This window comes from Macaca nemestrina, chromosome 14, assembly GCF_043159975.1.
Source record: "Macaca nemestrina isolate mMacNem1 chromosome 14, mMacNem.hap1, whole genome shotgun sequence".
Taxonomy (NCBI): domain Eukaryota; kingdom Metazoa; phylum Chordata; class Mammalia; order Primates; family Cercopithecidae; genus Macaca; species Macaca nemestrina.
Genome location: NC_092138.1, coordinates 26,498,346 through 26,507,336, shown reverse-complemented (window position 1 = coordinate 26,507,336; position 8,991 = coordinate 26,498,346). Strand labels below are relative to the sequence as shown.

General features: G+C 36.9%; 1 long non-coding RNA gene across 1 annotated transcript; it reads right to left on the bottom strand.

Annotated features, from left to right (window-relative positions):
- Nucleotides 1-428: 428 nt before the first annotated feature.
- Nucleotides 429-8,624, bottom strand: LOC139358110 (uncharacterized). The gene is made up of 3 exons (XR_011612458.1): nt 7,623-8,624; nt 3,532-3,619; nt 429-2,467 (listed from the first exon to the last, which is right to left on the bottom strand). It is a non-coding gene; the product is annotated as an uncharacterized lncRNA (long non-coding RNA).
- Between the last annotated feature and the right edge of the window lie 367 nt (nt 8,625-8,991).

Genomic DNA, 8,991 nt, shown 5'->3' with positions numbered 1-8,991 from the left:
GTAGCTGTTCATAATATTCCCTTGTAATTCTTACTTCTGTAAGCTCAATAGCAAATTCCTTCTTTCATTCCTGATTTTAATGATGTGAGTCTTCTCTCTTTTTTTCTTGGTTAGCATAACTAAAGGTTTGCTAATTTTGTATATCTTTCCAAGAGACAACTTTTGATTTCATTTTCTTCATTCTTTTTCTATTGCATTAACTGCTTCTCTAATAGTAATTCTTTTCTTCCTTCTTCTTGCTTTAGGTTTTGCTTTTGCTTTTCCTGTTCCAATGTCTCAGGTAAAATATTAGGTTATTGATTTGGCTATTTCTTTTTTATATGGCTTTTACAGCCATCATTTTTTCTCTAGCAATTTCTGAAAATTGCTTTATTTTCAGCCCATAATTTTGTATTGTGTTATTCATCTCTATTTTTTTTTTTTTTTTTTTTTTGGAGATGGAGTCTAGCTCTGTCATCCAGGCTGGAATGCAGTGGCTCAGCCTCAGCTCACTGCAACCTCTACCTCCCAGGTTCACACGATTCTCCTGCCTCAGTCTCCTGAGTAGCTGGGATTACAGGCATGTGCCACCATGCCTGGCTATTTTTTTTTTTTCTGTATTTTTAGTAGCGATGGGGTTTCACCATGTTGGTCAGGCTGTCTCGAACTCCTGACCTCGTGATCCGCCCACCTCAGCCTCCCAAAGTGCTGGGATTACAGGCATGAGCCACTGCACCCGGCTACCTCTAAGTATTTTCTAAGTTCACTTATAACTTTTTCTTTGACTTCATGGTAATTTAAGACTTTGCTATTTAATGTGCAAATATTTGTGAAGTTCCAACATGTCTTTCTGTTATTAGTTTCTGATTTCATTTTATTGTGGTCAAAGAAAAGACTTTGTATTCTTTGAATTCTTTTACATTTGTTGTCTTGTTCTACGGTCTTTCCTATTGTCTTTTCTGGAGAATGTTCTATGTGTACTTGAAAAAATAGTGTATCTGCTGATGTTGGAACAAAGTGAGCTATAGATGTCTATTAGATCTAGCTGGCTTATAATGCTGTTCAAGGATTCTGTTTCATTGTTGAACTTCTACTAGTTGTTCTATTCATTATTTAAGGTGAAGCATTGAAGTCTCCATTTATCATTGTTACCTTTATGGATGCTTTTTATTATGTGAATTTGAATTATTGCCTGGGCTTATTTGCTCTCAGCCTTTAATATTTCTTTTAAGGAACATCTGCTTGCAACAAACTCTCTGTTTTTGTTAACCTTGGAATGTTCTTATTTCACCTTCATTTTTGAAAGACAGTTTTCTGGACTTAAATTTCTTTGTTAACAGTGGTTTCTTGGTTTTGAGGTTTTTTGTTTTGCTTTTTTTTTTGGTTTTGGGAGTTTTTTGGGGTTTTTTTGTTTGTTTGTTTGTTTGTTTGTTTGTTTTGAAGCACTTTCATATGTTATCTCCCTGTCTCTGGCCTTCACTGTTTCTGATGAGAAATCAGGTGTTAATCATGTTGTGTATGGTCATTTTTCTCTTGTTGCTTTCAAGATGTTCTCTTTGCTTTTCAATATTTTTACTATGCTGTTTCTGGGCCATCTAACTTTTAGTATGTGTGGAACAAAGTTTTTAGATCAGATTTGTAAACTTTTTAGTCATTATTTCTTCAAATATGTTTTCCTCTTCTTTCTGACTTTTATTCTTCTGGTACTCCTAGTGTATCTATATTGGTGTGCTAATGATTTCCTACATGTCTTTGAGGATTTGCTTATTTTCTTTATTTTATTCTGTTTTTCTTCAGATTGTATAATTTCTATTAATCTATCTTCAAGTTCTCTGCTTTTTTCTTGTACCAGCTCAAATCTACTACTGAGCATCTTTACTGAGTTTTTTATTTAATTTAGTGTATTATTGAACTCCAGGATTTTCATTTAGTTCTTCATATCATTTGTCTTTATCAATATTCCCTTTTTAATGACATTGTTATACTATTACTTCTTTAAGCATGGTTTCCTTTCATTTCTTTAGTTCTTTGAGCGTATTCCTATGCTCATAGCTGTTTTGAAGTATTTGTCTACTAAGTCTGATACCTATCAAAGGTAGTTTCCGTTGCCTGCTTTTCTTTACTGTGTATGAGTCACACTTGCCTGTTTGTTTGTATGTCTCATAAAGCTTTTCTGAAAACTACTTATTTTAGATAATATATTGTAGCAACTTTAATATCAACTGAAGCGGGATTTAAGGAATCAGAGAGACGGAGTGCAGAAGGGTGTTTATTTTAAGGTGTACACTGGCCCAGCGGACATGTGTCCTACAGGCTGAGCCCAGAATAGAGAAAACGAGTCCCTTTTAAGCATTTTGAGGTGGGAACTATGTGGAGCAGACTTACAGAAGCGAGAACAAAAGGCTGCTGTGACACTTTTGCTACATGTCTTACATCTCTGTGAGAACTTGGTTTGCAGCTTATGCTTATCTGTCTTGTGACCTTGCAGCTGTGCAGGGAAGAAAGAAACAGGAGTTAACAGAACCTACAAAATATGTGGAGGATAGATATGGTTAACGTTTCTTGGGACAGACAGTTAATGTTCTCTTCTAACTTTAACTTCTGGGGGGGCTACTTAAATTCTTTTCAGCCTTGGTTAATACAGCAATTCATTCTATGAGCTATTGTTATTTCTCTTACTATGATTACTTATGCTATTATTCTGTTATTTTCTTAATTTCCCACTTCACAGCTATCCCTATCAAGTCCATATTTTGGCTAATTTTTCAGTGACTTGACTGGACTACTTAATGAAATCTATTCCCCCACAATGTGCAGTCTCTGATGCAATTCCTCAGAGGATGCCACCTTGGGGCATAAGCACATTCAGCCCGAGATGATAGGGTTTCTAGCAGGGCTGTTTTTGTCTCTTCTCTTGACCTCTCTGTTAATCTGTTGATATCCATTGGTACCATTAGTATCACACCCAGCTGTTAGCCTCCACTAATTGCTGTTTGATTGCACTATTATTTTACCAAATGCCCCAGGGCATAAATTACTCTACAATTTGATTCGATTAAATCTTTATCCCTTTGTTGCAGTCATCTTTGAGGCCAGGCTTTGAGGGGTTTTCTGACTCCAGGAGTGTTCTCAGCTATCTCTTTCCCTGGTTCTCTCTAATAAACTTCTGTTTTACAGTTTAGTTTATTGCTCTCATAGAGCTACCCGCACTCTTTTAGTTACCACCAGAGTCTACATTTTTTTTCATACTCTGTTCCAAATAAAGTCAATTCACTTGGGGAGGTGCTTAAGCTCTCTCTTCTTATGGCTTGCCCTTGCCCCTGGGCAAAACCCCCTACATTACTGCTCCAAATCTAGGGAGAAATATAGTAGTGTACTTCTCTGGGAGTGAGACCAGAGAAGTAGGCTACTATATCTTTTAGGAACAGAGTGCTTGTATTAGTCTGTTTTCATACTACTATAACCAACTGCCCAATACTGGGGAATTTATAAAGGAAAGAGGTTTAATTAACTCACAGTTCAACATGGCTAGGGAGGCCTCAAGAAACTTACAGTCATGGTAGAAGGCGAAGAAGAAGCAGGCACCTTCTTCTCAGGGCAGGAGGATGGAGTGAGTGCAAGCAGGGGAAATCCCAGATACCTATAAAACCATCAGATCTCATGAGACTCACTTACTCTCACAAGAACAGCATGGAAGAAACTGCCCCCAAGACCCAATTACCTCTACCTGGTCCCACTCTTGACAAGGGGGCTTTATATGGGGATTCAAGATGAGATTTAGGGTGCGGACACAGCCAAATCATATCTGTGCTGGACTGGGGTGGAAGCTTCTAGTCCTTTCAGGTTACTCCGCCTGGCCTGAAAACTTTGCCCCATTTTATTCAGCTTCTACAATTTTTAGACTTATGCCTTTTGCCAGATCTAAGAGATTTTCCACCATTATTTATTTGAATACTTTTTCATCCCCACCCTCTTTCTCCTCTCTTTCTGGAACTCTGACCATATGAATGTTAGATCCTTTGTTATTCACTGAGGGTCCATTCACTTTAGTCTCGTTTACCTCTGTTGTTCACATTGGGTAATTTATTTTCTTGCCATTTTTAAGTTTACTGATTATTTTGTCTGACAAAATAATTTTGCTATTGAGTATATCCAGTGAGTTTTCTCTTTTGGCTGTTGTCTTTGTAAGTTCTAAAATTTTCATGTGGTTCTTGTTTATATCATCTATTTATTTGCTGAAACTTTTTATTTTTTCATTTGTTTCAAGCATGTTCATAATTGCTCATGAAGCATTTTTGCAATGGCTGTTTTTAACACTAGTCAGATCATTCCAACATCTGTGTCATATTGAAGTTGCTGTCAATTGCCTTTTGTCATTCAAGTTAAGATTTTCCTTTTTCTTTTTATGATGTGAGATTTTTCAGTTCTGTCCTGGATATCTCGTGTTATGACATTCTGAGTGTTACATAAATCTTCTGTTTTAGCAGGCCTTCTCTGACACCACACAGGTTGTGGGAGAAGGGACTCTGCCTCACTACTGCCAAACGGGAGTAAAAGTCCAGGTGCTTTACTAAGTCTTCTCTATGCAGGGATTAAAATCCTGATCCTAATTAGTCTTCTGTGGATGGAGGTAAGAAGGGGAGCCTCATTACAACTGGGCAAGATTGGCAGTCTAGGCTCCTCATTCAACTTTTGATGACATAAGTGGAAGTGGTTTATTATGGTTTTCTCCCATAGTGTTTGACTGAAGTAAAGGGGTCACTGGCTAAACGTTGTCTGTCTTGCTAGGCTGTTCCTTTCCTATTCCTCTGACTAGAGACAGCAAGACTTTTTCTTTGGGGATTTTTTTTCTGTATGTTCACATTCGCATTTTTGGGTTACCTGCTTCTCCAGCATCCAGCTCAGGACATATGAGGCAAAAAAGAAAACCCATGTCAACATGTTGTTCCTCAGTTCCTACAGCATCCCCAGCCTGCCTGCTTCTCTTCATCTTTCAGAGTCTTCTTATGTTTGTTTTCTATTTAAGTTTGAAGGGTTTTAGCTGTACTTATCAGGAGAAATAAGGAAAAGTAGATCTATTCCACATTGTTCCAGAACTGGAAACCTGTTGTTACTCTTTGAGCTTCACATTCAGCTAGCTGTTCACTAATAGAGTAAAAATTATCTTCATCTGGATAACTTACTGTTTTAGCTCCTATTAGTCCTATAAAAAATAATGGTTTCAAGTGTTCTCTGCTTTTGGGCATCTGCATTTTTATAAAGAACTCTCAAAGACTGAAAATAAAGCATTACCCAAGTGAATTCTCCCTGAAAGTATAATTTTAGCTGATTTCTCCAGCCAATAGAGAAGATAACTTGTTTACGCTAACAGACAGCAATCACTGTAACTCATTCTAAATTCAGTTCCCAGTCTTGGCATATAGAAATTAAAATACAGTTTCATGAACTGATTCAGCTGTGGATTAAATTTTTACAGCAAGATGGGAAAAGTCTCTGAAAGGACCCCAATAAGAGGCGAAAGGAAAGCTATAATTGGTCAGTCATTTTGACAAGGTTATTGAATTCATCGCTTCTAAGACCACGAGGGATTAATGATAATATTCATCTCACATCTTCCTGAACCCTCTCTACTAAAAAGAACCCATTTTAATCTATGTCTGTAATATATAATTTATACCAGGGACTGGAAAATGGACAAACGTCTTACTGTATGTACCATGTCTGCTGGTGACTAGCCCAAACTCCTATCTCTGTGTTTATATATACAGGTTGTTGCCCCAGAGATAAAGACATAAGAAGAGCAATATAAAAGGCAGGAGGAGGATATGGTCACCAACCTAATTAAAATGAAGACAAGTGCTTTATCTGAGAATCTTACTATAAAGGAAAACAAATAAAGGAAATTTCATTTTTATGCATACTCTGAGGACATAATCAACTTTATGAGGTGAACTGTAATATCTTCCCAGCCTCATAAGCATACACAATCCCCCAGCAGACAGCAAGCACACAAGCCTAGCCTTTTTCAGTGTCTAAGAAGATGACAAATATATGAAGGGAAAGTGAAAGGACATAAATACACTCACAAAAAAAAGGATTAATTATGGATAAAGTCTGTTCTTTAAAAAAAAAATAGTCTGGTTTATATCTGACCCTATTCTCCTTCATCTATGCATGTTATTTCTCCTAAAAAAGATAGGCATCATTTAATTCCAAAAGCATATCTTGTGAATTCTGCAAATAATTGTTACCATGGAGCTCCAAGTATCCCATAGCAAGCTAATATGTTCTTGGGGCCAATGCTGTTCTGGCATTTAACATGCTTGCTACTTCAGTAGAGAAACCTAGAAGGAGAAAAACTGCCTCCATTAATAAATATTTCCTCTTAAACATATTGGTGTTCCTACTTGTTTTTACAAAATTGTGTTAAGAGAAGGCCTGTAGATGAGAAAAATATTAAGAAATAATTTCTTTTTTAAAGTCTGTATTTAGATGTATGCTATGTGAATCTGAGTGTGGTAACTTAAAAGAGACATGTAACTAAAGAGATAAGTAGCAAGTTAGAAGAAATTTCCATTGTGCAATTTGTTGTTGAACATCCAAAGCAAAGAAACAATGTAACAGAACATGCTGTTATTAAACTGCCTGTAACACCTTTCCTCTGAATCTTTTCAGGCATGTTACAAATTTATCTATCCCATAAATAATTATGGGTAGGAGGAGGAAAAAAGAGAAAAATAGATGTAGATCATGGACTATTCCCTTTTTCAACAATATTATCATTTCTTGGATGATACAGCAGTCATCTGATCAGCCTCGAAGGGAAACAAAAAGATTGTCATGTTAAAGTATAAAAGATTACTAGAGCTACTTTGTAATGAGAACTTCATTGGAGGGAAATACGATTTCTTAAAAGGTAATTAGAAAGTGAATTACTCAATAAAACCTCTCTATACTTTTATTATTCTAATTGTTTTGATGATTTTGTTTTAAATATTTATACCTTGCTCCAAAATTCAGAAAGAATTTTCAAATCTATTCTTACTTAACCCTAAGAACAATCATATATGACATGTAGGCAGGGATTATTTTCACTGGATGGATGGAGAAACTGGAGTTTAAAGGGGTTGTGTTACTTGCCTAGATGCATATACCTAATAGTAAGGGAGAAAGTAGAATTTAAACCCAGACAATAGAATGTAATTGCTGTGTGCATAGGTTTGGGAGCCAGGCTGCTTAAGTTCAGATCTCAAGTCTGCCATTTTCTGTGTGAGTCAACTTGGGCAAGTTACTGAATGTTTCTGTGCCTCAGTTTTCTCATACATAAAATGGGTAAAATAATGCTACCTACTCTTCTCATAAAAGTTAAATTTGTATAGCACTAAAAAAATTTTAAGGTGTATAGAGTAGTATGTAGTATATGGCAAATATTCAAAGATGCTAGCTCTTTTTATATCCTGACAACTCATTGTTGGTCTAAATTTTCAGTCTTCATGCCTGCAATGTCCCAAATTCCTTCTAAAGAAAACAGCCTTACCCAAGGCCCAGCTTGGGGCAGCCATTCATGAATGATAGATTAGACCAAGAAATGGGTAACTGACATAGCCAATCCACTGTGAAAACGTGAACTGAACAAGTCTTACTGTCATCATATTTGTATTCTAGAAATGGAGAACAAGCAAAGAAGTTTGCAGATAGGCCAAAATCGAAAGGATGTGATGAAGAGAAGTAGCCCTCAGGAGAAGTTGGTCTGGATTTCAGAGAGAACAAAAGGGTATATGGGCTTGGTGTTTCCTTGGTGTCTAGCTTCTCACTTCCACTCCACTTAGAGCCTTAGAATGTTTTTCAATATGTGTTTCCACGTTTGGAATTTTGAGTATGGAATTTTGTATACTATTCCACACTCAGGTATAGCCCAAGTCTCAGTCCTTTCAAGATGTTGGAGGTCAGTGGTTCTCCCAGGGAGTGTCTATGCTCCCCAAGGCCATCCCATGCATGTCTCTTACCTACCAGCTTTCCTGTTTCCCTTTTATTTACTATATACCTTTTATCTCTGAATTGTGATCTCTGTCCAAGAACTTTATAGGTCATATTAACCATTCAATTGTTGAAAGAATAATGAATAAAGTGATTATGAATGTTTATTCAGAGCAACCTGACCTTGTCCACTCCAAAGGGAGTGTTTGCATGATCTGATTATAGGGATATTCAGAAGAGTCTTCTAATGCCCCTCACCCAAATTCTAAAAGATAGAATATCTTCCTCACTTTACACAGGTTTCTTTTTTTCCCCCCACAATGAAAACTAACCCTTACAATGTAAGAGTCACTGGGCTTCTACCAAGTTCTACCTTTTCTGAGAGCAGAATTTGAAAAGTTAAAGGCATTAGAGACCCAAAGAGGAAGGTACAGAGAAAAGATAAACTGTAGTGGGTCAATGACTATGTTCTTCTAGGCACTCTTCCAATCCCTCTGCTGTTAAAATCAAACCCAGTCAGGCATGGTGGTTCACACCTGTAATCCCAATGTTTTGGGAGGCCGAGGTGGAAGGGTCACTTGAGCTGAGGAGTTCAAGAATAGCCTGGGCAATATAACAAGACCTCAGCTCTACAAAAGGTTAAAAAATTAGCTAGCTGTGGTAGTGCACTCTTGTACTACCCAGCTATTTGGGAGGCTGAGGATGGAGGATCACTTGAGCCTGGGAAGTCGAGGCTACAGTAAGCTATGATTTTGCCACTGTGCTCCAGCCTGGGTGACAGAGCAAAACCCTATCTCAAAAAAAAAAAAAAAAAATCAAACCCATGATATTTAATCAGTAATTTGAGTGATAAAATAATCTCTGAGCTTCAGCCTGATGATGTATAAATATTCATACTTATTGTAAGGATTAAATAAGATGTATTTTGTAGAGAAAAAATCCCTCTCCCAGTGTTTCCTTTTCCATGGAAAATTGATCTTTTAAGTACAGAAGTCTCTACAGGGAATCAGAGAAGTCAGGCAGTTTGGATTATAG